This window comes from Podarcis gaigeae (assembly GCF_964106915.1).
Source record: "Podarcis gaigeae genome assembly, chromosome: 3".
Classification (NCBI taxonomy): Eukaryota; Metazoa; Chordata; class Lepidosauria; order Squamata; family Lacertidae; genus Podarcis; species Podarcis gaigeae.
This window is the reverse complement of record NC_139680.1, coordinates 104,009,331-104,037,006: the sequence shown is the minus strand read 5'-3', so window position 1 is coordinate 104,037,006 and position 27,676 is coordinate 104,009,331. Positions and strand designations below refer to the sequence as shown.

General features: G+C 46.8%; 1 long non-coding RNA gene and 1 pseudogene across 2 annotated transcripts; one reads left to right on the top strand and one right to left on the bottom strand.

The window, feature by feature from the left end:
- Positions 1 to 354: 354 nt before the first annotated feature.
- On the bottom strand, positions 355 to 18,596 carry LOC310841958 (transmembrane protein 121 pseudogene; annotated as a pseudogene). Its single transcript, XR_014568672.1, has 2 exons — positions 17,591 to 18,596; positions 355 to 2,652 (listed from the first exon to the last, which is right to left on the bottom strand). The product of XR_014568672.1 is annotated as a transmembrane protein 121 pseudogene (transcript).
- On the top strand, positions 18,564 to 26,905 carry LOC310842127. Its single transcript, XR_014562899.1, has 3 exons — positions 18,564 to 18,613; positions 19,990 to 24,581; positions 25,122 to 26,905. It is a non-coding gene; the product is annotated as an uncharacterized lncRNA (long non-coding RNA).
- The last annotated feature ends 771 nt before the right edge of the window (positions 26,906 to 27,676 follow it).

Here is a 27,676-nt window from a genome sequence, read left to right as displayed (position 1 = left end):
ATAGCCATGTTCAAATATATAAAAGGATGTCAGAGAAGCGGACACGGAGCAATGGATCCAAACTACAAGAAAGAAGATTCCACCTAAGCATTAGGAAGAACTTCCTGACAGTAAGATCTGTTCGACAGTGGAATTTGCTGCCAAGGAGTGTGGTGGAGTCTCCTTCTTTGGATGTCTTTAAGCAGAAGCTTGACAACCATATGTCAGGAGTGCTCTGATGGTGTTTCCTGCTTGGCAGGGGGTTGGACTCGATGGCCCTTGTGGTCTCTTCCAACTCTATGATTCTATGATTCTATGGATGAAAAATAATAAACTTGAAATATAATCAAAAGGTGCATAGATATTAAAAAAAAATTAAGAAGAAAAAAACCAAACCCTGAACACTCCCGCAGCTGGAAAAAATAGAAGGAATCGCCTCATTCGTTCTGTCTTTTTTCATTCTCACGAGATCAGCCATATCCACAGCTGTCTCTATCAAGTTACAAGAACATTGTCAGGCTTAGAATATTGTTTGAAAAGAAAAGCCTGCACCTGCTCCTTGATTCAATAAGAATAAATTTCCTACCCCAGTCCCTGGATGGATGAACATAGAATTTTCAAACAATAATTTCAAACCACGCATTAGGTGAGGGTTTTGTTTAGTTTCGTTTTAAAAGGATTCAGAACAGAGCAGCAACACAATCCCTGGGGTGACAAATTTGGAAGCTATTGCGTGCCCCTTAGTCCTTAGTTTGATTCCTGCAGCCAAAACTTGTTTTCGCCTTTCTCGCCCTCCTGGAGAACACCAGACCCAAATATTTTCCAAATTGCTGGGGGGAAAAGAAGGCTGGCAAGCCATTTGCAGAGAGAGAGACAGAGAGACAGACAGACAGACAGAATAGAAAACCTCAGGGCTTGGCCTTTTGTTTTATTGGAAACGTTTTCATGGGGGGAAAGAAAGAAAATAAATGGCCATGATCCAGCATGTTTTCACTGGGGGAGGACAATTGTAGATGGAAACCCTATGCTAGACTTCCTCAACCTGTCGCCTCTCCAGATGTTTTGGACTACAATTCCCATGAGCTGCGGTGACTGCGGCTGATGGGAGTCGTGGCCCAAAACATCTGGAAGGATTCAGTTTGGGGAAAGGCTGGCCAAAAATGGCCTCCCTGCCCCAGGCACTCCCAAGGAATGTGAGCAGGCAGGTAGCAGACCAAGTGCCTTTGGCCCACACCAGAAAGGAAGGTCACCAGCATTGTATATGTCAAACAGATGCGGAAAAGGCATTTTACCAGTTTCCTCAAGGCCTGCCCCCAGGCATTCCAACTGGCTACGTTCCAAAGCAACTTGGGTGACAGATATGAATGAGTACACGAAAGGCAAAGGAAGGAGTCGAATTGCTTGCTGCTGCCCGCTATCCATTGAGCAGATCTTATCATCCCCAAGGCTGCCACTCTCCAGTCTCTGCGGCCTGCTAGCTTGCACCTTGGTGTCAGGGTTGGGATCCGTTCTGCGCCACTCTAGAAGTGACCCCACCTCAGCCCAGGGCCATTCCAGGACACAGCCTGTGCAAGGGAGGGAAGAGGTCTCTTGCAGACTTTCTGGAGGGACCAGCACTGGCTATGCAGGGCCCAACCGGCGTTGTTCATCTTTGCAGGTGACCCTAGTGACCACAGACAGGTGCTACTTGCCGCCTGGTGTGGGGAGATGCCTGGCTGTCATGTGTTCTCCTGGGCCAGCCCTTCGGGACAGGGAGTCTGGTTTTGGGGTTTCAGCAGGTGTATGGCAGGCTGCGTCTGGGCCATGGTGTTGTGCTGGGGGTCTGCCGCTGCCGCGCCAGATCCTGCCGGCGCATGGCGCAGGTGCTTCCTGTACTGCGCGAACATGCAGACCTTGAGGGCGATGGCCAGCACGTTCTTGCCCATGAAGATGCCGGAGACCCGGATGTCCCTGAAAAACACCATGTTGCTGCCCCTGATGAAGATGGTGGCGATGTTGATGGTGAGCATGCTCAGCATCGGGTAGAGCATCATGCGGTGAGGCACGATGCTGATCCCTTGCATGCTGATTTCGCACAGCGAGACGCAAGGCAGGACCAAGAGGAGGATGTAGCAATAGAAGAACATCAGGCCTTCGGCCCAGATGGGCAGCCCTTTCTTCTGGGGCTCCCAAAGGTTGGCTTGGATGTCTAGCACGTCCAACATGTCCACAATGACCCAGAAGAGCCGGTTGCGGAGGTCCTCCTTCTTCTTGAACGTCCTGACGTATTCCATGTGCTCTGTGGCCACCAGCAGAACATACAGGGCTGGGATGCAGATGGAGAGCAGGAGGGTCAGAGCCTTGCGTGCCATGAGGTCCAAGCTTTTGCGGTCCGCCTTGTAGTTCTGGTAGATGAAGTAGACCTTGATCTCCAGAACAAAGACGTACAGGAACCAGAGGATCATGGCGTAGCCTCGCTTGGCGGTCCTCACCTCGGCCCCGACCCACACGGCCACATACCTGAGCACAACCAGGAAGCAGATGTCCCCGACGGAGACCATGATGCAAATGCCCAGTTTCCGGGAGCCCTGGTTCTGCTCCACCAGGTAGGCGTCCATCAGGACCATGCTGCTCATGATGAGGGTGGTGGAGAGGCAGACGTGGGGCTTGTTAATGGGTGGGGGAGGCACCATCCTGCAAAGAAGAGGCACACGTCAGTCAAAACATTTTAAGGGCTCCCGAGTCATCACGGCCATGTGCTCTCCCCATCCCTGACGTACTGTCCATTATGCAGCTTTCGATAAGGATGTCAAGCCTTCTGTATCTCTGCACCAAAGAGCCCCTCAGCTGCACAAAGCAAATCAATCTCCTCTTAGTTCTCATGGGGATCATATGGCTATCATACTCTAGCCCCTGGAAACTGAACAAGGGTGTTTCATTCAAGCTGTCCTGAACGTACCTGAATGAAAGTGCTTTCCAAGCCAGAATCTATAACATTTTGGGATAATGGTACTGTACTTTGAGCACTTTGGGGAAAAGGTTATGTAAGTACTAAGCTTCTCTCTACTTATTAAAAAAAGAAGAAGAAAATGTGCCAAAAATATATATCAATTTGCTAGGAGCTGACGATCCCAACAGGGCAAAGAAAATATTTTGGATTACAAGCAACTTACGTTCCAGGCCTCAGTGCGCATAAACAAAATGAACTTAAGTGGGGGACAACCTCTAAACACTTGGTTCCCCCCACCCCCTTTTATACAGTACCTTTGCCTCCAGATCACCAGAAAGGGCAGGGAACAGTGCGCAGCTTCCTGCCAAACAGCTGTCAAGTGGAGCAGCGCAGCAACAGCGAGAGATCCCACATGCAGTTTTAGAGCCCATAAGTTGTTGGGTTTTTGAAGCTTTTTAAATTTCTGGATTTTTGGCTCACTGACGTCCTCTGGGAGGGTCTCCTCGTGAGCCCCAAGGACTTTCCAGCTCTCTCCTGCCATTCCCAGGTCTGAATTATTTACCTCCCAGTGCTGCGCATGTGTGCAGTCACACATGAGTGGGGAGTTGCCTGCACTAAGTACTATTGGGAAATTTCAATAGTGAGGAACCTTTTTCCTACCCAAGGGCCATATAACCTTCTGGGCAATGTTCTGAGGGCCACAGGCCAGTGGCAGGTGAAAGAATGAATGTGAATTTTTCCTTTGTGCTGTGGGGACAGGAAAGTTTCTGTACTTCCTTCCTTATCCTCCATCTAGACAAGCAAGAGGCATTATGGGAGTTTGAGGCCACATTCCAGCCAGGCAAAAAACACTTGGGGTGCCCAGGAGGGGTGGGGCCTGCAGAGAGTTCCAAGGGCCAGTTAAAAGGTCCTGGAGGGCCGCACTTGGCTCCTGCACCTGAGGTTCCCCACCCGCAGAAGGAAATGCAGCCCTCAGGATGAAAGGCCCTGCTCTAGATTCTAGATCCCAGAATCCTTTGCAACGCACTGGTAGTCTACAGGGGTTGCTTAGCAGATATCTAGATGAGAAACGGCTCCAGGAAAGTAAAGTCTGAAAAATGCTCCTGCAAACCGAAGCTGGTTAGCATTTGGGAGGAGAGAAAACAACATAATGGCTTGCTCTGCGCATGAAATCATTCCAGTCGTGCGCCGCCGAAATGTGGGGCCTGCCTCCTTATTGAGCGGAATGGCTTTTGAAATGCAGATGCACTGGAGGCGATCAAGTTAAGCCCGCGTTCCCACAACCACCACAGGCATTATGTTTTCATTATATTTTCTGTGCCTCAGCCTCTCGCACGCACGGGGTGGGTAGGGCTTGGAATAGCAAGGCTTATTAAGTCGGCTGCTAAGGTTGCCTTTAAAATTCCAAGGTTTGCAGTGCTCCCGCTGAGCCCAGAGACCCCCTGGGCCAGAGAGGCATCAGCAGGAGGAGGCGAAGGCTAAGAAGGCTTCCTGGCGCTGGGGAGCATCTGAGAAGGGAGGGAAGGAGATGCAAAGTGGGAGAACAAGCTGGGATGGAAGGAGAGTCTATTGCTTAAAACAATATATATATATATATATATATATATATATATATATATATATATATATATATAAACTTTAGGTGCTCAGTGGCAGAACAACTGCCTTGCCTGCAGAAGGCCCCAGATTCGATTCCAGGTGCTGCCTCCAGGCAGGGCTGGGAAAAGCTCCTCTCTGAATACCCTGAGAGCAGCTGCCAGTCGGAGTAGACCATACTGGGTCTTCCATAGGAACACAGGCAGTGTCAGTAAGGGGTGTGGTCCATGGAGAGGTGGTGTGATTGAGGGGGGTTTGCATGCATTGTAGGGGGTTGCACTAGACAATACTTGGGGTGCCTTCCAACTCATAATTTATTTATTTAGAAAATTTCCAGGCCCCTTGTTTTTTTTTAAAGAAAAATCTGACTTTGTATACAGCAAACCTCCTTTCCTATGTTCCTATGAACTGACCCCGGCCTCTGGGTTCTGGGATGCAGCCACATCACCAACAATCTGGTCGAAAACTGACCATCTCTATTCCAGCAGTTCTGGGAGGCTCACTATAGCACAGAATCGGGTTTGTCCAACCTAAAGTAAGGGACACTGTGATTAAGGAAACCTCATGAAGGCTTACATGCCCCATGTATCTAAAAGGTTAAGGTAAGGTAAAGGACCCCTGGATGGTTAAGTCCAGTCAAAAGTGACTGCAGTGGTACCTCGGGTTACAGACGCTTCAGGTTACAGACTCCGCTAACCCAGAAATAGTACCTCGGGTTAAGAACTTTGCTTCAGGATGAGAACAGAAATCCTGCTCCGGCAGCGTGGCAGCAGTGGGAGGCCCCTTTAGCTAAAGTGGTACCTCAGGTTAAGAACAGTTTCAGATTCAGAACGGACCTCCAGAACGAATTAAGTTCTTAACCCGAGGTACCACTTTATGGGGTTGTGGCGCTCACCTCACTTTTAGGCCGAGGGAGCCGGCGTTTGTCCGCAGACAGCTTTCCGGGTCATGTGGCCAGCAGGACTAAACCACTTTTGGCACAACAGAACACTGTTACAGAAACTAGAGCGTACGATAACGCTGTTTACCTTCCCACCACAATGGTACCTATTTATCTATTTGCACTGGTGTGCTGTTGAACTGCTTGCTTGGTAGGAGCTGGGACCGAGCAATGGGAGCTCCCCCCGTTGTGGAGATTCAAACCGCCGACCTTCTGATCGGCAAGCCCAAGAGGCTCAGTGGTTTAGACCACAGTGCCACCCGCGTCCGTGTATATAATGCTAGATTTCCCGAGGGTAGTAAAGTTTGGAGGGACCTCCAAGGGTTATCTAGCGCAACCCCCTCTAATGCAGGAATCCCAACTAAAGCATCCGTGACAGATGGCCATCCAAGCTCTGTTTAAAAACCTCAAGGAAGGAGCGTCGACAACCACCCCAAGGGAGTCCGTTGCACTGCCGAATAGCTCTTACTGTCAGAAAGTTCTTCCTGATGGTTAGTCGGAATCTCCTTTCTTGTAAGTTGAAGCCGTTGGTTCGAGTCCTACCCTCCAGAGCAGGAAAAAGCAGGCTTGCTCCATCTTCCATGTGACAGCTCTTCTAATATTTGAAGATGGCTATCATATCTCCTCTCAGCTAAATATACCCAGCTCCTTCAACCATTCCTCATAAGGCATGGTTTCCAGACCTCTGATCATCTTGGTCGCCTTCCTCTGCACATGTTCCTGCTTGTCAATATTGTTCTGAATCTGTGGCACCTGGAACTCCAGGTGTGGTCTGACCAAGGAAGAATAAAGGTAAAGGTAAAGGGACCCCTGACCATTAGGTCCAGTCGTGGCCAACTCTGGGGTTGCGGCACTCATCTCGCTTTATTGGCAGAGGGAGCCGGCGTACAGCTTCCGGGTCATGTGGCCAGGATGACTAAGCCGCTTCTGGAGAACCAGAGCAGCGCACAGAAACACCATTTACCTTCCCACAGGAGCGGTACCTATTTATCTACTTGCACTTTGACGTGCTTTTGAACTGCTAGGTTGGCAGGAGCAGAGACCGAGCAATGGGAGCTCACCCCGTCGTGGGGATTCAAACCGCCGACCTTCTGACCGGCAAGTCCTAGGCTCTGTGGTTTAACCCACAGCGCCACCCGCATCCCTTAAGGATGAATAGAGTGGTACTATTACTTCTCTTGATTGGAACACTGGGCATGACTGACTTGGCTTTGTTAATTGCAGCGGGTGTACTCTGATACAACCTCACCAGTGTAAGAAGATTAATCAGTGAAAGATTTTATCTACCCAAGCCTCTGGGTCTAGGTACAAATTAGGAATGTGATACAGATAAATTGAAATATTTTTAACAAGTCCCATTTATTTTAGAGGGAGAGGTTTAAAAGTGATTCACTTTGTCTTCTGTCCCTGTTTAGGCCTATAGTTATAGAAATGGATAGCGACATTCCTTTCTGGTTACCAGGGTATAAACTGTATTTATAAGATTATTTTGATGTGGTTTTCACTGTCAATTTCTTAGCACTGCATTTGAGCAACACGGGGGAAACAGTTTTGAGACATTATAAACAAACACTTCAACGGAGAGGCGGATTTTAGTATTCGTGTACATGCAATGCGTTTCTAATTGTTTTTAATTCTGAATTTTCAATTGTTGTAATCCGCTCTGGGTCCTGCTGGTGAAGGGGAGGCAATGAATTTAACAAACAACAATAATAGCAGCTTTCAAAAAGATACATAGGTATTGGACATACCATTTGAACAGCAATCAAAACACTTTGCATCTCATTAATCCATACTGCAATTCAGGTGAATATTATTATCCTCATTTTAAAGGTGTGGGGGGAGTAACGTTGTGGCCCAGAGATAATGGGTAGCTTAAGACCACCTTCTGAGCTCACGGCAGAGGTGAGATTTGAACAGTCTTGTGCAGTATGAATCCATGCTCAGTTATTTGGGAGTAAGCTCTATGAAAGAGGGTGAGATTCAATCCTGAGCAAACAATAGGATCAGGTTGTTAGTTGCTACGCTTTGAAAGCTCTGGAGACTCTTAAGTTACAAAGGGCAGCAACTGCGAGGATGGCTTTGACAGGGGAATCAGGGATTTGTTCAGTGATGTACTTGAGAAGACAGCTAATGGCATTCACGACTGCAGATGTGGAGAGATGCAAGTTCCAGCGAAGACAAGCAAAACGCAACAAAAGAAACTACGAAGATTAGAGACAAGAGCAGAAAATAACACGGCAAACAATCAGGAGTCGGAATCAATGCAGATAACAGATCTGCGGAGAAAGAAATCCCAAATGAGGCATGGAAGGCAGAGACCAGAACACTTTCAGGCTGCTTGAAATGAGATATTTTTCCACCACACGCAGCACTTTTGTGCAGGTGTGGGTGTGTGCAGAAACGTGCAAGCTTGTGTGCATGTTCCCTTCGCTTGGTCTCCCCTCTTTGCTGTGTTTGATCCTCCCTGCCGCTTGTGTGTGTGTGTGTGTGTGTGTGTATATATATCTCCATTGATAAAGTTGCCAGGAGCCCTAACGAAGAGCAATATTAGTATAGATCGCTCTGTGCAGAATTTATGCCTCTTCCAGGTTTAACTGGTTTTTAAGAGCAACGTATTAAGTAGTGCCACAACATTAAGTAGCAAGCAATAAAATAGCTGTCACAGGCTCTAAGCTCTCATCTAGTTGAGCCAATATGCTTCTCATTCCCAGACCTAGCCCTAGTTGGACCACAACACAGGAGGACAGGTATAGACTAATCAATACCGGGCTAATGGTAGCTGCCTTCACATGCTGCAGGCAGGTAAAGACAGATGATCGACACAAACAGGAGTGAAACAGAGGCGACACCGATGCACCACCTACTTATTTAATCCAGTTTCCAACCTCTCCTCTCCTAAAGAATATCCCAAGAAGACAGTGCACAATCATCAATGGTTCCTCTTCATTCATCAATGGTTCCTCTTCATCCTGGAGAAGAGTGACTAGTGGGGTGCCACAGGGTTCTGTCTTGGGCCCGGTCTTATTCAACATCTTTATCAACGACTTCGATGATGGACTCAAGGGCATCCTGATCAAATTTGCAGATGACACCAAACTGGGACGGGTGGCTAACACCCCAGAGGACAGGATCACACTTCAAAACGACCTTGACAGATTAGAGAACTGGGCCAAAACAAACAAGATGAATTTGAACAGGGAGAAATGTAAAGTATTGCACTTGGGCAAAAAAAATGAGAGGCACAAATACAAGATGGGTGACACCTGGCTTGAGTGCATTACATGTGAAAAGGATCTAGGAGTCTTGGTTGACCACAAACTTGACATGAGCCAACAGTGTGACGCGGCAGCTAAAAAAGCCAATGCAATTCTGGGCTGCATCAATAGGAGTATAGCATCTAGATAAAGGGAAGTAATAGTGCTGTATTCTGCTGTGGTCAGACCTCACCTGGAGTACTGTGTCCAGTTCTGGGCACCACAGTTCAAGAAGGACACTGACAAACTGGAACGTGTCCAGAGGAGGGCAACCAAAATGGCCAAAGGCCTGGAAACGATGCCTTATGAGGAACGGCTAAGGGAGCTGGGCATGTTTAGCCTGGAGAAGAGGAGGTTAAGGGATGATATGATAGCCATGTTCAAATATATAAAAGGATGTCACATAGAGGAGGGAGAAAGGTTGTTTTCTGCTGCTCCAGAGAAGCGGACACGGAGCAATGGATCCAAACTACAAGAAAGAAGATTCCACCTAAACATTAGGAAGAACTTCCTGACAGCAAGAGCTGTTCGACAGTGGAATTTGCTGCCAAGGAGTGTGGTGGATTCTCCTTCTTTGGAGGTCTTTAAGCAGAGGCTTGACAACCATATGTCAGGAGTGCTCTGATGGTGTTTCCTGCTTGGCAGGGGGTTGGACTCGATGGCCCTTGTAGTCTCTTCCAACTCTATGATTCTATGAAGCATGAATTTATGAATTCCCAAACAAAAAGCCCAGGAATATTCCTAAAAGAAGGAAAAAATATTCAAGGCGTGTAAGAAAACATCAGGAACGGGGCTGGTCGAGTGATAACCAAGGCTATCCTATTGAAATAAATGGAGACCCATTGAAATAAATGGAGTTATGGTCACTGATGCCAATGTGTCTACTCTACATTGGGTATCATTCACTGTTTTTAACTTTTTAATTTTTTAATTTTTTAATATTTTAACCATTGCAACAACAAACGATTCCTTTTCCCACATCCTAGTTATATTGCTGAGATGAAGAGACCTTGGAGTAAGCAACAGTGTAGGGAAGACAGTAAGCTCCATTCAGTTCTGCAACTCGGACCAAAATACCCCGAATCCAAATTCTTTAATTGTGTGCTTTGGATTTTGGGGGTCTAGTAAGCAAAGTAGACCCTGCGAGCATGAAGTCTGCCCACCGCTGACCCAACGCACGCGGTGCCTAAAGAGCGAAGTGTGTCGTAAGGAAAGGGAGGAAAAAGTTACAGCTAGCAAGAATTAGGCAGCATTACAGAGAGAAAGAAACAGTCTCTGCTGATAGAGATAGAAACAGCGTCACGAAATCATGCGATTTAGAAATTCAAGAAGCCTTTGGGTTAACCTTTACAATTTTGCAAAAAGTGTTTTCTGCCAGGGGTGAGGAATCTTAAGCCTGGGAGTCAAATGTGGTGCTGCAAGCCTCTTTATTAGACCCTTGAGACTTTAAGTAGGTCACACAACCTCCCTGGTCTTTGCTTGGTGCCCTCCTCGCGTGCTTCTGCCTGACTGGAATATGTGATAATCCCTCTCGCCTGTTTGATGGAAAGATTAGAGTAGGTGTGGGAAACTCTGAATTTTTACACAGATGTTATGTCGCCTACTGTACGAGAGGTGAGAGTCACAATTATTTGCACACCTGCTTTTAGCTCTGTTCCACCCTGCCAACTGCTGGCATGCAAGGTTGACCACTAGGGAATGCGTCCCTCCAGATAAAAAAAAAGGTTCCTCACTCCTGGCTTCTGAGATAAACAAATCTGATTGGAGCCATCAGTCTTCAGATTCCAGGAACTTATCTGGGCGGCTGTCAGACAGGACGGAGCAGCTTGATCTAAGATACAGAGCATCATGTATTTTAAGTGCTTTGAATCCAATATCGGATTGTTTGCATTGCTCAGCCTAAGGCAGGTGTGATGAACCTCCCCAACCATGTTGCTGAACCACAACTCCCATCATCTCTGCCCACTGGCTACACTTGCTAAGGCTGATGGGAGCTGTAGCTCAGCAACACTGGAAGGGGCACAAAGGTTCCCAAGTCTCAGGGGTGCCAAAATATTGTGGGGGCCCAGGTAAGCCCTGCCCCACATAATCACATGACGCGGTGCACACACACCATTTGAATGCCCACGAACTTTGTGGGAGCCCAGCCCCCTCAAATATTTTATTGCGGGGGCCGAAGCCCCCACAGCCCCTAAGAGTTGGCTCCTATGCCGAGCCCTAAGGAAAGATTGTTGTTGTTTAGTCGTGTCCAACGCTTCGTGACCCTATGGACCAGAGCACTCCAGGCACTCCTGTCTTCCACCGCCTCCTGCAGTTTGGTCAGACTCATGCTGGTAGCTTCGAGAACACTGTCCAACCATCTCGTCCTCTGTCGTCCCCTTCTCCTAGTACCCTCCATCTTTCCCAACATCAGGGTCTTTTCCAGGGAGTCTTCTCTTCTCACGATGTGGCCCAAGTATTGGAGCCTCAGCTTCAGGATCTGTCCTTCCAGTGAGCACTCAGGGCTGATTTCCTTAAGAATGGATAGGTTTGATCTTCTTGCAGTCCATGGACTCTCCAGAGTCTCCTCCAGCCCCATAATTCAAAAGCATCAATTCTTTGGCGATCAGCCTTCTTTATGGTCCAGCTTTCACTTCCATACATCACTACTGGGAAAACCATGGCTTTAACTATACGGACCTTTGTTGGCAAGGTGATGTCTCTGCTTTTTAAGATGCTGTCTAGGTTAAGGAAAGATAAGCAGGTAAATTGAGAAGTTGTGCCCAAAATGGCCGTCATTTGGCTAACGCAATGCACACCGCACAGGTTTTTATATGTCCTTTTTATATCTTTGTGTTGTATGTTGCAGGTATATTTTTCATACTTGTTAGGTTAAGAATGTGTGGGACACCACTACATCCCAAGAAGCACTGCTTCTCACGGGCTGGAAATGCGGGGGGGGGGGGGATATGCCACCCCATTTCAAACAGACACCCATGACGTATTGCTTGTCACTGATGAATCTGAGTTGCTGCCACTCACTTCATGCCTTCATACTGCCATATGACAGCGAATCAAGTAGCCTGTCCTAATTTATTAAAGAGGCATCACTCACACTTAATGAACGGGGGTGGGAAGTGAGGGGAAGATTTTATTACGGGCAACGAACAGGGAGGGAAACTCAACTGATACTTTTAACATGACTTCTATTTTGGGGTCTTTTTTCACATTTGAAACCACAGCCCGACCTTTAGAGTTGATCCCTATTAATGTGCGGTTTGCTCAGGGCAAGTTAGAAGCAACCACTTTTATTAGCAGTTATTTGGGTTAACGTGCACAGGTTGAGACTTTTAGAAAACAATTCAAGAGTACATCTACCACGGGATAAGTAATCTGGAATCAAATTTCCAGTCCTTTCTGGGCAGCAGGGATGGGAAACCTATCTCCCCCCCCCCCAATGTTATTGGACCCCAACACCCATCAGCCATGGCCGATGGTCAGTAATGGTGGGAAATGCAACCTAGCAACATATTGTTGTGTGTATCCAAGTCTTTAAATGGCGAGAGTCTCTGAAAATGCCCATGCTGAATCAGGGTTCAGCTTGTTTGAACTGAAGGTCAGTGGAAACTGTGGTGTCTTTGGGATATATGCTTTTATTTACACATACAGTGGTACCAAGGTTCTCAAACTCAATCCATTCTGGAAGTCCGTTCGACTTCCAAAACGTTTGCAAACCAAGGCACGGCTTCTGATTGGCCCCGGAAACAATGCCAACAGCCTAAACAGACAGGAAAGTAGGATTTCAGAAGGAGAGGTCAAAGTTAGAAACGGAACTATTGGAGCCCAATACTAAGAATTTGTCTAGAATGTATAATTTGCTGCTGAAATGGAACACCCAAGATGAAACAGTTAAATCAGCAATGATTAAATGGGCACAAGATATTGGTCATGACATTATGTTTGCGGACTGGGAAAGGTTATGGACCACAGGCATTAAATTTACGGCATGCACTGCCTTAAAAGAGAATATAATGAAAATGATCTATAGGTGGTACATGACCCCAGCCAGGCTAGCAAAGATATATCATTTGCCCAATAATAATTGCTGGAAGTGTAATGAATGTGAAGGAACTTTTTACCACCTTTGGTGGACCTGCCCAAAGATTAAGGCCTACTGGGAAATGATCTATAATGAAATGAAGAAAATTCTCAAGCGGACATTTGCTAAAAAACCAGAGGCTTTTCTCTTGGGCATGGTCGACCAAATGGTACCAAAGGAAGACAGAACATTCTTCATGTATGCAACCACAGCAGCAAGAATTCTACTAGCAAAATATTGGAAGAAGCAAGAACTACCCACTCTGGAAGAATGGCAGACCAAGGTGACAGAATTTATGGGATTGGCAGAGATGACCGGCAGAATCCGAGACCAGAGGAGAGAGACGGTGGAAGAGGACTGGAGAAAATTTAAAGTTTATCTTAGGAACTGTTGTAAAATTTCGGAATGCTAAAATGTCAAGGGATATAAGATAGAGAATTATAGCTGTTAAATCTTAAATTTAAATAAAATATAAAGAGAATCAGTTATGAATTGGAATGAAGGATTGCTAGAAATGCTGTCTTAAAAAAAAATAAGGGTGCAGTGAAGGGAAGGCTTGGGGAAGTCGTGTTATGTATGTTATTGTATGTTATGTTTTAGTATGTTATGTTATGTCATTGTATGTTATGTTATGTTTTTATTTTGTTATATTTGTGAAAATGAATAAAAAATATTTAAAAAAAAAAAAAAACAGCCTAAACAGACATTCGGCTTCTGAAAAACGTTCACAAACTGGAACACTTACTTCCGGGTTTGCGGCGTTTGGGAGCCGATTTGTTCGTTGACTATGTCGTTCAGGAACCAAGGTATAGAACCTGAGCAGAGAATGGAGGGGTTCAAAGCATTCGCACCCAAACAGATCCGGCTCCCCCATTAGGTTTTCAAAGAAGCCTGAAGTCACAGCTTTTGGTCTACCCCAGAGCAGACGTGTCTGTGTCTCTCCAGCTTCCAGCACCAGCCAAACTCAGTGCACAACATTCTGGCTATTGTTCTTCTACCTTACGAGGTGATGTCCCTTCCAACCAGGTGAGGAGGGTTACCCCCATGTGTCTCTATGGCAACAGGGCAGCCTCTTTCTAATGTAAACCGCAGGACTTAACTGGCTGGCTAGCAAAAGGAACTGGTCTGGCTGGTTTCCTCTTATAGATTCAATTCTCATATGCACAGGATCACAGGTTTGGAAGGGACCAGTGTTTGAAATTTGCCAGGCGCATTTTTCACATGGCAATTGGCAACCTGTGACCAGGTGAAGATTCCCTGGGCGCCAGGATGACACCTGAAGTCTCCACCATGTGGAGGCACATGCCTGGGGATCCTTGGATCTTGCCTTTTTTCACACACCAACAACACATCCTATAGAATTTATCTGTGATATTTTATCTGAACCGTCAGAATGGATTCAGGAACCAAAAAGCCATATTGAAAAATACGACTTTTGATCTGCCTGGCCCTGAAATGGCAACAAGACATTCCATTTTGGCGACTGTAGCCCTGGTTCAAGGAGCCATTTGCCACCTAGCTTATATATCTGAGTTTCTAACACTGGACAGAGACCCATGGATATCACCTCGTCTGACAATGTAAGAGCCACTGTTTCTCCATACCTACAGGGTTAGCCAAATGGGTTTCCTTCAACAGATGCTGCTCAGAGAAGTATTTTAATTGGAATCCCCCACTCCTGGTAACCTTGTTCTTACCTGGCAGGTGCCTCTCCATGTGGGAAAAGAGAGACATTGACTATGCTGGTTCCGACTCACGCAGCCAACTCCATCACAAACTGAACTTCCTACCTTCCTAGCAGCAACCTTGCCATTCCATCAGACGGTCTCAGCAGGAGAGACAAGAAATAGGGCTCATTCCATCAAGACCAGCTTCATTCGTCACCTCCTACCCCTGAACTCTGCTAGATGGCCATTATAAGAACTGTTGTTAAGGACTGGCAATTTCCCCCAACCTCCTTCCCTCTTCCCTTTCCCCTTATGAGTCATGTTTTCTTTTTAAGATTGCAAGCCCTCAGGGCAAGGGACTCTCTTGTTTTAATTTATTGTACGTAAGCCACCCCGGGAGCCCTTTTTTGGCTGGCGAGTGGGGTACGAACGCTACAAATTAATTAATTAATTAATTAATTAATTAATTAATTAAACCACCGTTTGCTCAGCGACGGCCCTAACTGCAAGATGAATGCCTGAGTGGGTAGAGCAAACTCACCCTTGGGTAACTGATTCCCATGGCAAACAGAAGGCTCTAGGTTAGGGCAAGTCTTGGGAAATCAGAGTTCACCATTAAGGCACTGCTGCACCTGTCCTTCAGACACACCTCCTGCTAACCCCACCACCACCTAAAATTTGCCTATTTGGAGACATTGTAGCTTCTACTCTCCTTCCCTTAGGATAGGTCAGGGGTCAGCAAACTTTTTCAGCAGGGGGCCGGTCCACTGTCCCTCAGACCTTGTGGGGAGCCGGACTATATTTTGAAAAAATAAAATAAAATCGACGAATTCCTATGCCCCACAAATAACCCAGAGATGCATTTTAAATAAGAGCACACATTCTATTCATGTAAAAACACCAGGCAGGCCCCACAAATAACCCAGAGATGCATTTTAAATAAAAGGACACATTCTACTCATATAAAAACACACTGATTCCTGGACCGTCCACGGGCAAGATTTAGAAGGCGATTGGGCCAGATCCGGCCCCCAGGCCTTAGTTTGCCTACCCATGGGATAGGATAGGTGTTCTCCCTTAGGGAGGTGCTCAGAAAATTATGGGCTGGGTCCCCACTTAGCAGCTTATCATGCAGCCCTGGAAGAGACACCTCTCCGTTCCCCGGAGTGGTATGTGTCTGTCCAGTGTCGAGACACACAACCCCAATAACTGAGCGGGTTCTACATGAGGCACACCTGTTTGAGAAGAGCTTTTCACAATTGCAAGCAGGATCATGGATGGTGAAGCTTTAGCAATTTCAAGGAGATGGCCCCTGAGAAGGAAGGTTTCAACACAGCAGCAATGTCTCAAGCCAAACATACTACAGTGGTACCTCGGGTTAAGTACTTAATTCGTTCTGGAGGTCCGTACTTAACCTGAAACTGTTCTTAACCTGAAGCACCACTTTAGCTAATGGGGCCTCCTGCTGCTGTCGCGCCGCCAGAGCACGATTTCTGTTCTCATCCTGAAGCAAAGTTCTTAACCTGAAGCACTATTTCTGGGTTAGCGGAGTCTGTAACCTGAAGCGTATGTAACCAGAAGCGTATGTAACCCGAGGTACCACTGTACATTTCTCTCTGTATCTAAGAGCCCCTTCCCCAATTCTTGTGCGTTCACACGCCTCTGGTCTTCCCGCCTTGTACGTTGGCCTGGTTAAAGGGCTTCTTCCTCCATGCCAGAGGTATTTGATCTAACCTGGGGCAAATGGCAAAGTTCAAAGGTCATCTAATTGAGACAAAGCAGCTATATCCTAAAAGCCGGAAAGGAGGTTCTGCACCCTTCCATTCACCGAACCACAACCGCTTTCAAAAGCTGGAAGTGTCTGTCTGTCTGTCCATCCATTCCTCTCTTTCTGGAACGCTTTCACTCAATTCTTGCACCCTTTGTCCCTTGCTGAACGTGGGACTTTGATCACAATTGCAGGGTTTTGAGCAGCTGTGAAGGAAGCGTGGAAAGGGAGGTCAGCCCAGCACATAGCATGGAAACGGTCCTCTGTCCAGTTTGACGAGGAGGAAGTCATAACGTAGACGGAGAACCCTGCTGGCCAGAAGCTCAAGCGGTCATGTGAATCAGAAGCAAGGCAACTTTCCCTTCTCAATTCCTCCATAAGCAGCCAAAAACCACTCGGCAGCAGTTTGAGGAGCATCGTAAGGAGGCTCAGTAGTACAGCATCTGCTCTGCATGCAGAGGGTTTTGGGTTTAATCCACAACATTTACAGGGGAAAGACCTAGGTCTGAAATCCTGGACCGCTGCTGCCAGTCAGTGTATACAATACTGAGCTCAAAAGGCCAATGGTCTTGCTCTGTACAACGCGGTTTCCTACATTCCTACACAGCCTACCCTTCCCTGCACAGCTTATCAAACACATGTGTTTGAGTGAGAGAAACAGAGGGAGAGAACGAAAGGGAGCTGCCTGCCTAGATAGTAATATTAGGGTCAAACTATGTGTGAATTCGGTGCACTGCAACTCCTGGAGTCTTTATGTTTTGAAAAGCCATCATAGGGTGGGAGAACCAATCTTGCTCTGGTCTCTGAAACAGATAGAATGGGGGCTCTATTCCCTTTCAGTTGTGGAGCAGGGGCAATCCACACTAGGTACCCATTTTGAAGTCTGCTTCTTCCAAAAAAAAAGTTAAACCACAGAATTCCCAAGTCACATATCGTTTGATTCCAAATAGCAGACTTAATATTCAAAATCTGGTGGCTATGAACAATCCTAATTTAATTTTGTGAAAGGGGGAGGACACACACACAGAGTTCCTTCCCTTTTCACAGCTGAAAGCTGAAAATCACATTCTGCCAACACTCAGAGGTATCTTGAGTTTCACACGGTCACAAAAATCGCCTGGAGTTACGAGCAATCACGTGTGAATGCCATATATGCCCAATATCCAGACTTCCACCATACGGTTCACAATGAACCCATCACCGCAGTACAGTATCGGGGATTTGATTTGTCAGTCAATCTGCCTGCCTGAGCAAAGCTTCTGGGCACTTTCCAAATAAATCCGAGAGTTTTTCCTTTTTAGAAAAAGAAAAACAAATCTCATTTAATAAGGACCTTGTCTGAAGAACTGTTACTATTACTATTATTATCATTTTACCTAGTGCCGTTCTTGGAAGCCCTGGGACACAGGAGGGAATGGTTCCCTGAAGAAGCCTGATCCGATCCGGTCCGCCGATCCGCCGGCTTGGAGCGCGAGATCCGTGGGAGAACAGCAACCTCCCGGAGCCAATGAACGCCCGGCAAGTTCCGCGCGTGGATTCCGAGCGAGCTCCGCCGCTCACACTCCGGGAACCGGATCCCGGCCGCTGCGCCGCCGCCGCCCGCCTCTCCCGCCAGCACCGCCAAACATCACGGCAACTCCACAGGCGGACTCCTGCCAGAGGGCGCCGCCGTGGCCATCGCCGTGGCTCGGAGACCCAAGTTGTCCGTCCTCCGCCTACTGCTGCTGCTGCTCCTCCGAGCTCCAGCTCTCGGGGTCCCGCGCCCGCCTGCCCGCCCGCCCGCTTTAGCGCAGCCCGATCCCCGGAGCGCGCTGCGCCGCTGGGCTCGCCCTGCCTCTCCGCCGCGCTCCCTCCCCCGACAGCAGCTTCCTCGCCGGCATAAGGGACGAGCAACCCTCGGCCCGGAGCCCTGCAGGCCCCGAGCCCCGCAACGGCATCCCCCGCGATGCAACCCCGGGCAGCCTCTCTCTCTCTCTCTGCGAAGGTCAAAAAGCGGATCCCTCAGACCGGAGGCAGCTCGAGGTTTCCAAGTCCAGGAAGAGGAGGAGAGCGATTCTGCCACCCAGTTGCCTGGAGGGTGCGTGTGTGTGTGTGCGTAAAATGCAAGCACCCCCGACCCACCCCTCTCCTAGGGAAACGGGACTTTGCTCGGCTTGCTGGGGCTGCCGGTCGGCTTTCGCCTTCTCTCAGCCTCGGTGGATCGCGAATGCTTTCCTTTAAAATAGAAAGGGGAGGTGGAGGGAAAAAAAGTCCCGGGCAAAAGCTGGGAGAGCCGCGCGGTCGCTGCTGCTGCAGTCTGGCAAGCGCCAACTGTGCTCAGCTCCGGCGGCGAGCGCGGCTGGGATCAAGCGAGCCTCTGTATCGATTTGGAGGCGAGCGAGAGCAGGCAGTGAATTAAAGTGAGTTAGTCAGGCGGCAGGTTGGCTGAATGGCCACTCCCGCCTGGGGGAGGGAGAGGAGGAGAAAGAGCGGGGGAGTGATTAATCCGTGCTAATCGAGGACTTGCCTCGCTGTGAGGCCGTTCTGGAAAGTGGGGGGAGACTAACGGGCCACCCCCCCCCCCCGGAGGTGGGGTGCTGCCGTGTGCGCTCGTTCTTGCAGATCGGCGCTTGCAAAAGCAAGTCAGAGCACAAGGCAGGGCAGGGCGGCCATGGATGGTGCGCGCGTGCATGCCCTCCGATGCTCCCCTATCCATTAGCGGTCCTTTCTCGCGCAGAGACGGAGCTTTGCACTCCCAGCCTCATTCACACAGACGTACACAGCGCGCTTAATCTCCGCCGATTCTGCACCGAGCGAATTGGAATTCTTCCCCAGCTGAATTCTGAAAGCAGTGTAAATTAGGCGAATTAAAGGGGTGCGTTTCTCACATTTCTGAACCTGCTAATCGCTAGGAGGAGCACAAAGGAACCCTAACGCACTATGCAGGGTCCCTGTGTTACTGGCCTGTGACATTTCACCGGCTGCTTACTGAACGCAAGGGACATTAACTGGCAGAGCATGCAAAAGGTCGCAGGTTTAATTCCCGGCATCTCCAGGCGGGGCTGGGAAAGACTTATTATCTAAAACCCGGGAGAACTGCTGCCAGTCTGTGTAGACAATACTGAGCTAGATAGAGCAGTGGTTTGACTTGGTATAAAACAGCACGAGCACGCACAAGCATCGAATGGCTATTAACAGGATGTGAGCACTGCCAGATCGTGTTGCAGACTAACTAGAAGGTGCCAGTGGTCCAAATATATAATTCTGTTCCAGAGTGAAACTATTACATGGGTTCCTTTAATTTTCTTAAACTCCCTCTCCAGCTTCCTTCTTTCATCTCAAAAATTAAATGGAAAAACAAACAAGAAAATCAAAGGAATGCCAACAATGTAATACAAAGCTAAATAAAACAGTGCCTTTTCAGTATCAAAACTCCCCTGTTACAGAAAACTGAAATGACATAAGCGATATATTCGGGTTGCAAAAATAAGGTAGCAAAGTTAAAACGTTAGGTCTCTTGATACACAAACATTATTTTGTAATTAAGAAACTGTTTCTGTGGGTCTTTTGGAAAATTCTGCAAAATGGCTTCTGACAAGCTGGAATTCATTTTTTATTTCCTGGGAGATACTGTGAGCGACATAAGTTTTTCCTTTGATCCCTCAGATTTGCACAAAACCAGAAAACTGCATTAGCAAACCACATAAAAAACTTATACAATACACCAGATATTGAGCAGCAATCTGAAAAGTGTGTGCATGGAGAATTTACAATCATTTTCATTTCCTTTTTCTAGCACACTCCTGAACCAGAGATATGCAGCCTTTTTTTTTATTGTGGTCCCTCAGATTTGCACAAAACAAGAAAACTGCTGAGAATTTACAATTGCCTGACCATGTGCTTTTGCACACTTCCTGGGCAGAAAAAAACCCAAGGTGCTGGTGCAGCTACTTGTGCACATTCCTTGACAGCACTTCCTTGATAGAAGCAACAATTTTGAAGGCAGGGACAAACCACCGGTAGGAACAGGAAAGATCAAAGGTACTCCTCGTATACAAATTCATATACATGCAGATGTGAGCTATTAATTTGAATGGGGAAACAGCAGATCAACAGCTAAATAATGCTCAAATGTGGAGAAAGTATTAGACTCTTAAGATACTTGGAGCACTTCCTCTTCCCTCTTTCCTGTTCTTCCTTCTTCATGTACTCTGAAGTGCCATTTAGAGTGAGCACATTTGCATAAATAAAATAGACGGATCTAGTACAACTAATGGCTGCTTCAGTTTCCCAAACTCTTAGTGGTAAGCGAGTTCTTGTACATGCAACTATAGACATGTAAATGCCAGGCTCACAGGATATGGTAATGATGTGAAGTCAACACAAGTTGCTAGTTATTTTGATGCATTGACCAGCCTAGTAAAAGCTTTACCAAACAGACAACTCCCCGTGTCCTTACTAGGTTAACAGTTCCAGAGTTCCCCAGGACATCAATCTCAAGTCTTCTTGGATCTTACAGAAGCAGAAGCTGCAGGCATACACAGCTTCGAGCCTTGCAGGATCTACAGTTGTTGATTTTTACTAGAACCTGATGTCCTGCTGGAGCTAGATGCAAAATGGTGGTTTGGGGGGGGGGGTGAAGCCAATTCTATGCCATACATTGGAGAATGAACAGCATGTTTAAGTACATATTTACATCTGGGTTACTATGAACCAGGAATTCAAAGCAGCCCAATTTGGAGACAAAGGAAGTTATTTTGTTTTTGCAAAACAAAAATATGCAGGAGTCAAAAACCCTTGCAAATAATCTAGAAATCTGCCTTCTGCTTGCCCTTGGTTTACATAGTATTCTACAGGGCTGTGTGTATCTGTGATCACACTGCAGAAGCAAAGAAATTGGTATTACAGTATGCAGAATCATAGCATTCTGAGAGACTGATCTGCTATTGTTTACATAATACAGGTTGCAGAATCCCAAAGAAGTCAGTCCAGAACTCACCCTGTGGCAGCAAAGAGCTGACCCCAACACTTCTTTTATGTACAGGCTTAAGCCTCCAGTGAGAGGTCAGTGCTAAACAAGATAAGCAGTGGATTTTCTCTTGGCAGCAGGATGCCCAATTTCAGGTTTGAGAGGGCTTCTTTGGGGCCCAGCCTGGTACCAGGCAGGAGGTTTGATAGGGTTTTCCTTGAAGGCAATCAAGCAACAGGCAGGGCCTTTGAAAGGATTTCCCCTGGGCATGGATAATCCAGCAGTGAGTGACAGGTTTGTGAAAGGATTAAGCGTGGGCACATTCAGTCACCAAGAGTTAGGTCTCAAGGGATTCCCTTTGTGAACAGCCAGTGTGGCATCAACAGCAGGCGGAGAAGGCAATCAGAAACGGAAACAGCAGTTCGGAGAGATTTTTTTTCTTCCACAGAAACAATCTGGCACCGACAATCGGATGCGGGAAAGAACACAGAGAGAATGTGGCACTATCCGAGGATTATTCTTAGCTGTAGAGAGAGAATTTACTTCTGGTTAAGCACTGAGGGCTGATTTGAGGTTTCTGTCAGGCGTAAGCTGGCCAGTGTGAAAAGCAGCTTTGGGCAGTTTCCTTCAGGGATATGTGACTGTGCTTCCCTGCATCCTGACTCACACCTAGTGGAGTTTCTTCACTCCAGTGCACTCGCCTATATCATAACTTCAGGCAAGCTCTCAGCTCTTACTGTGGTTCCAGATGATAATTAAGCCTCCAAACCTTAACTATGTTCCCATTAGTGGTATAAAATTGAGTTGCTGAAACTACTGCAGACACATATATGCTGCCGACATCAGACAGATTGGGCAGGTGGGATAAGTCAACTAACCGTGCTCTCTTGAACAACACCGCAATTGCTCCTTTGTGTTTCACTAAAATGACTAGGTGGTTGTTCACAAAACCTCATCTGTTGGCTGAGCGCTGATTGCTCAGTTATTTGTTAGTGGCAATGTGACATGTCCCTTGACCTTCAAGGCAGCCATGAATGTTGGCATGCATGTTGTAGATAGGGGTTTTCATTTAAAGTTTTAATATGAGCACAGCCTGCTCACTTGTTTTCACTCGGCTCACTGATTTGTGTACCCCCTGTGAAACTTAATATTTCCCTAGAACAGTAAGATAGAACGACGAAACATGGTTTGCACATTCAGAACTTCGCTTGATTATGCTTTTTCAGGTTCAGAAACTGGCTGGATCCGTCTAGTTTTCAAAAGAGGTACTTGGCATTACTAATGGATTATGCTCCCACAATCACTTGTACAGATTGGAATTGCCGCTGCACTTGAAGGCACTCCATAAAATCATACTCTTAAAACCAGTTAATGCAGATTAGTTAACTATTTTAGCTTTGTCTTGGCATAGAAAGGATGAGAATATGGACAGAACTCGATGTCACCTCAGTAAATGCCTGCTCCCAAACCTGCATTTGTGGAGATGGCATGAATGTCAGGGCAGAAGGCCTTGACAGGAGAGAATCAGTGGAAGGGATATAGTTACATCATGTGTGATGTACTGGAAGGCAGAGAGCAGTGGGAAAATGCCAGAGAGCAGAGTTGTGTGTGCTATAAAGTTTGTCTTGTGTCTCCTATCCAGCTAGCCTTCATCTTTGACAGCTGCTTGTGTTGCAGTAAATCTGTGCTAGTCTCATAACATGCAGTTCCACCCTAGTATCAAGGAGAAGAATGTCCTTTGTAGTTTTGTGGGAAATAAAAATGGTGGGTTGTTCCTAAGCCCACTCAGCTACCCAGCATGGCAGGGTAGGACAGGGATCAGTATACCCGTGGCCCTTGCTTGGGTGCTAGGGAGCCAGCAGCTGCCCAGGCAGGACCAGCCTACGATGAGACAAGGTGAGGTGACCAACCGCCTCAGGCAGCAGGATCCACACGGGCAGCAGAAGCAGTCTTCCAGAAATGCATCGTCTGCTTCTTCCACCAGTGGCACAGCAGCAGCAAAAGCTGTGACATACTCCTCAGAGGCTGGATTCAAAGCTGTCAATGTTTCCCTTTTTTAAAGGGAAATTCCCTTATTCCGAATAGGATTCATCGCAAGAAAAGGGAAAAGTTGACACACACACACACACCCGTTCCCAATGTAGACCTGTTTTCCTTCCTTGTTCCTGAAGTAAATCTTCACTCGCCCCCTTCTTCCCTGATTTGGGGGGGAGAGAACCATTTTGTGGTTTTTCTCAGGTGCCAAAATGTATTGGGCCTGCCCTTTCCCAGGGGAACTATTTGCTTACTATGCTTAAGCCTGGGCCTACAAAGTCAAATGGGTTGCCATGGGCAACACCAGGTTCTGCAATGGAGAAGGCTCCAGCCAAGGCTAGCCAAAGCCATTGGGCAGATCATTCCGATACTTTCCCGCCTCCCTATGATTAAAGAGCAGCAACATCATAATATATGAAGTAACCTTTAAAGGCACCTGAAAACAGCAAGCTGAGGCAGCCGCTATCACTCCAGCTCAGACTTAACCCAACCCGGAGTTCTAGATGTTTGTTGGACTACAGTTCCCATCATCCCTGACCGTGGACCATGCTGGCTATGGCTAGTGGGAGTTGTATAATGGTTGGGGGTTGTTGCTATAGCTAATGGTGAGGCTGAGCCTGATCTCACCAGCAGGAGAGCTTCTCACTGCCATGTTCTTATCCAATATAATTGTGGGTGTCAGATATAAATATAGAGAGCTTCAACCAAAGCAGCCACTGGGTGTCACTGAGTCTCTACAGAGAAGCTGCTGATCCGACATTTCTCTGGATGAGCAGGGGGTGTGTTTTTTGTGCAGACAGCAGATGTTACAGGCCACAGGATTCGCTCCCAGCTTCCCGGTTGCACTGCATCTGTTGAGTACCCCTTACGGAATAATCTGCAGCATTTCCATGGCTTTTTGCCTTCCCTGTGGGCCTTTAGTCCACTGACTTGATGCCGTTGGCGTGCTTCTGCCAGATGGGGCAAAAAAAGAAAGGGGCTGTGGGGCAGATTTTAAAAGCTCTAAACAAAAAGTACTAAGTAGAATGTTTATTTAGCAAAACCATACTCTAGTGGTAACATCGCAGGAATTCTGTTTCGGGAATGTCAGGAGTGTCTCTGTGAATATCTTTTTCTGCTTCACTTGCTAGAGGGAAAATATGGCTTAGAGCAGGGGGTGAGGAACCTTTTCCAGAGCAAAGGCTGCATTCTCGTCTGGGCAACCAGAAGGGGCCACCTGCCAGTAGTCTGCAGGGTCAGGAACAACAACCACACATTTTTTCTTTGTTCATTAGGCTAGTTTCTGCACACATGTCCTCCTCTCTGTGAACCAAGAAGCATTTTCAGACTTCGACATGTTCCAGCCAGGCAAAAACTCCAGGAAGGGAAGAAGCAGAGCTTGTGAGGTGGGTTGTTTTTATTTGCTTTATTTATTTAGAGCATTTGTACCCTGCTGTTCAATTAAAACATGACAGTCCTTGCCCATAGGCTTACAAACTATTAAAAAAAAAAAACCATGAGGAAAAAGGACAAGGAGGGAAGAGAGGGATACAAACTCAAGCACCAATTATCAGTTCATATAATGATCAGCTGGAGTAGAAACCAGGATGTGTCCTGGAAAGGGGCAGTGAAGGATGTCAACAGGACTCTAAATACGAAACAATGGGGTTATGCGAGGAAATGATGATGATCACATGCTTGGAACCGGAGCGGGAAACCTGTTTTAAGACATTGCATTAAATTTACTTAATCTGGTTTGCTTTGTAATAATTTGGAAAATGAATAGAAATAATTTGGAAAGGGGCAGTGTTGTGAGGAGGGTCTCAATGGCCAGGCAGGGAGCCTTGGAGGGCTTCATTGTCTTTCTGGCTTGAGGTTTCCCACCTCTGAATTACAGGATGATGACGATCTGCAACAAGTTCAGCCAGTTCTTTCTTTTTTTGCAGGTATTGCTGAAACGTTGGAGCTTCTCTCCACAGGTGCTTTCGGTTGTATTGAGGGAGGTGTGAAATCCACATACAAAAGCCACATGCTTTTTATTCCTGCGTCTGAGATGTCTAGTTGCCCAAGGAGCAAAGGAGAGCAGGACTCCTGCTACATACCTGTAATAGCTGCAGAGAAGAGAGAATCTTGGCAAATACAGTTTTGCTTGTTTTCTCTTCCACAAGGAGCTTCTTCCACAAGGAGCAGCTAAAAATGGCTGCCAAGGGTAAAAATGTTGGCCACTCTGATATATGACAGCTGCTCACACTAGAACAGTGTTTTCCAAACTTTTCTTTTTCTTTTTGCCATGCCCCACCTAAGCATCTCTAAAATCCTGATGCCCCCCAACATATAATTCTTATTACAGTATTCAAAAAGTGAACTCTTATTCACGTGGAGGAAGCCTAAAAGGCCATTCACTGTTAATAATTCGCTCTTGAATTGCCCCTCTTAAAAATCGAATTCCCCCCCTGTGGGGCATGTGCCCCACGTTGGAAACCACGGGCCTAGAATCTATAGCTGAATATGGATTTGGACCTGAGTTTAGGGGCAAGACACCATCTACCAGTTGAATCATACATACTTGGTGCTGAAACTGTGCACTCAAGGCAGTTAAACATTTAAAATGTGAAAAAAGAAGGAAAGGGGGGGAAAGTATCAATAGACAAAAGAATACAGAGCAAAAGATGAAAACAGCATAATTACCGTATTGGCCTGAATATAAGCCTCACTCTCCCCCCCCCCAAATTTGACTGAAAAGTTAAAGTGCTTCTTAAATTCGCGACCTTACAAAAATTGGCTTTTACAATATCGCTGCTGAAACAGACATACGGTAAAACGGAACGGGTGTGAGTGCCTGTGGAATTTTAAGGGAGTGGCTTATATTTGGGTATTGTCTTTTTTTCATTTTTTCCTCTTGAATTTTAAAGGTGCAGCTTATATCCGGGTGTGGCTTATATTCGGGCCAATACAGAATTTGGGGTGAGTGTGTGGTGACTTCAGAGTCTGATGGCATGACCTTCCAGGCCTGGATTCCTCCTCTCTTACCTTCCCCTTAGATGAGGGAGTATATTAAGCTGGAAGTTAGGGGGTGAACTCCACCAGCTGAATTACCATGTGCCCCTAGGGTAGGGATCTCTTCAGGATCCATAGTATGAGCTGCCTAGCCTGGCCTTCTCTTCAGGGCACAGTTGATTTTCTCTCTTGGGCCTTGTGATTCGGAATCTCCACTTTAGCCAGAGAACAACATAAATCGGCCTTCCCAAATGTGGACTCCAACTCCCTTCATCTCTAGACAATGTGATGGGAGATAGACCACATCTCCCATCCCAACAATACCTGGAGATAGCACCATGTTGGGGAAAGCTGCCACAAAGAAATCCATGGGGAGAGGAGGAGGAAATCCCCTGCAGTTTGCTTGAAAAATCATATTTGGACGCTCTAGAGAAGGAAAGAATTTCTGTGTAATTCTCAAAATATCTATGTGATGAGTAATGTAATGTCCCAAGGACTTTGCGAGATTTTGTTTCCCTTAGGTTTTTGGCATAAGGCAATGTAATTTTAGCCACTACTTAAACTTTCTCCAATCTTAAAACCACGGTTAGGGCATCCACATGGTTAAGCTTGCATGGTCCACAATGAGAAGAGAAAGGCTCCCTTTTCCTCTCATTCCATGCCTTGTACCATTGCCACAATGTGCATTTAATTCCATTGTGTTCAATAAACCACGGTGGGCCAAGTAATTGGTAGAGCTGCTTTGAGGGCCTTTTATTTTTTAAAAGCCTTCTGCTTATTTTGAAGCATCACAGCTCCAGAGAATGCAACAGACACTCCATTTTGCATCCAGCCTCACAAATGGATGCCTCATTTCCCTCTCGCTGTGGGTACCTCAGATCCTGAAAGCCGCCTTCGCAGATAAGAGGAATCAGGCAAGATGCTTCTACGCTTGTGTCTCTGATGAGGAGTAGAATTATCTGCTTATTAGTCACAGAGCCCATCAGGCATTCCCTGCTGGAGGTGCTGAGACAAATAGAAAACACAAAGTTAAGATGTTTCTGGCACTGAGGTTAGAAGCGTTGGGAGTCTCATGCCTGTGCATGTTTTTGAGTGGCACACAGAACGGGAACTCCTTGTGGACTGGCATGCCTCAGCGTTCGCAAACACAATCTTTCTGTTCAGAGATCTGTTCAGGACAAATATGCCGGCTCATCATAAATCATTTCAGACGACTGACAAGGCACGCTAGAGAGGGCTGAGAGTATAAAAAGTGTGAGTGCTGCTTTCGGGAGAAAACTCCGCTCTCTATGTTCTACAAGCGTGAGCACAGAATGTGCATCATGTTGATAAAACCCCACTGGGAAATCTCTCAGTGGCGTGCGGTCAGTGGACTAGGGGGACTAGGCTAGTTCCCTAAATGTTCCCGGTAAATTAAAGTACTGTATTATTAAAACCTAGCACCTCCTTTCTAAAGCCCGGGAAGTTTCTGCTTGGATTAGGGAGGGAGGTGCGATGCTTTAAT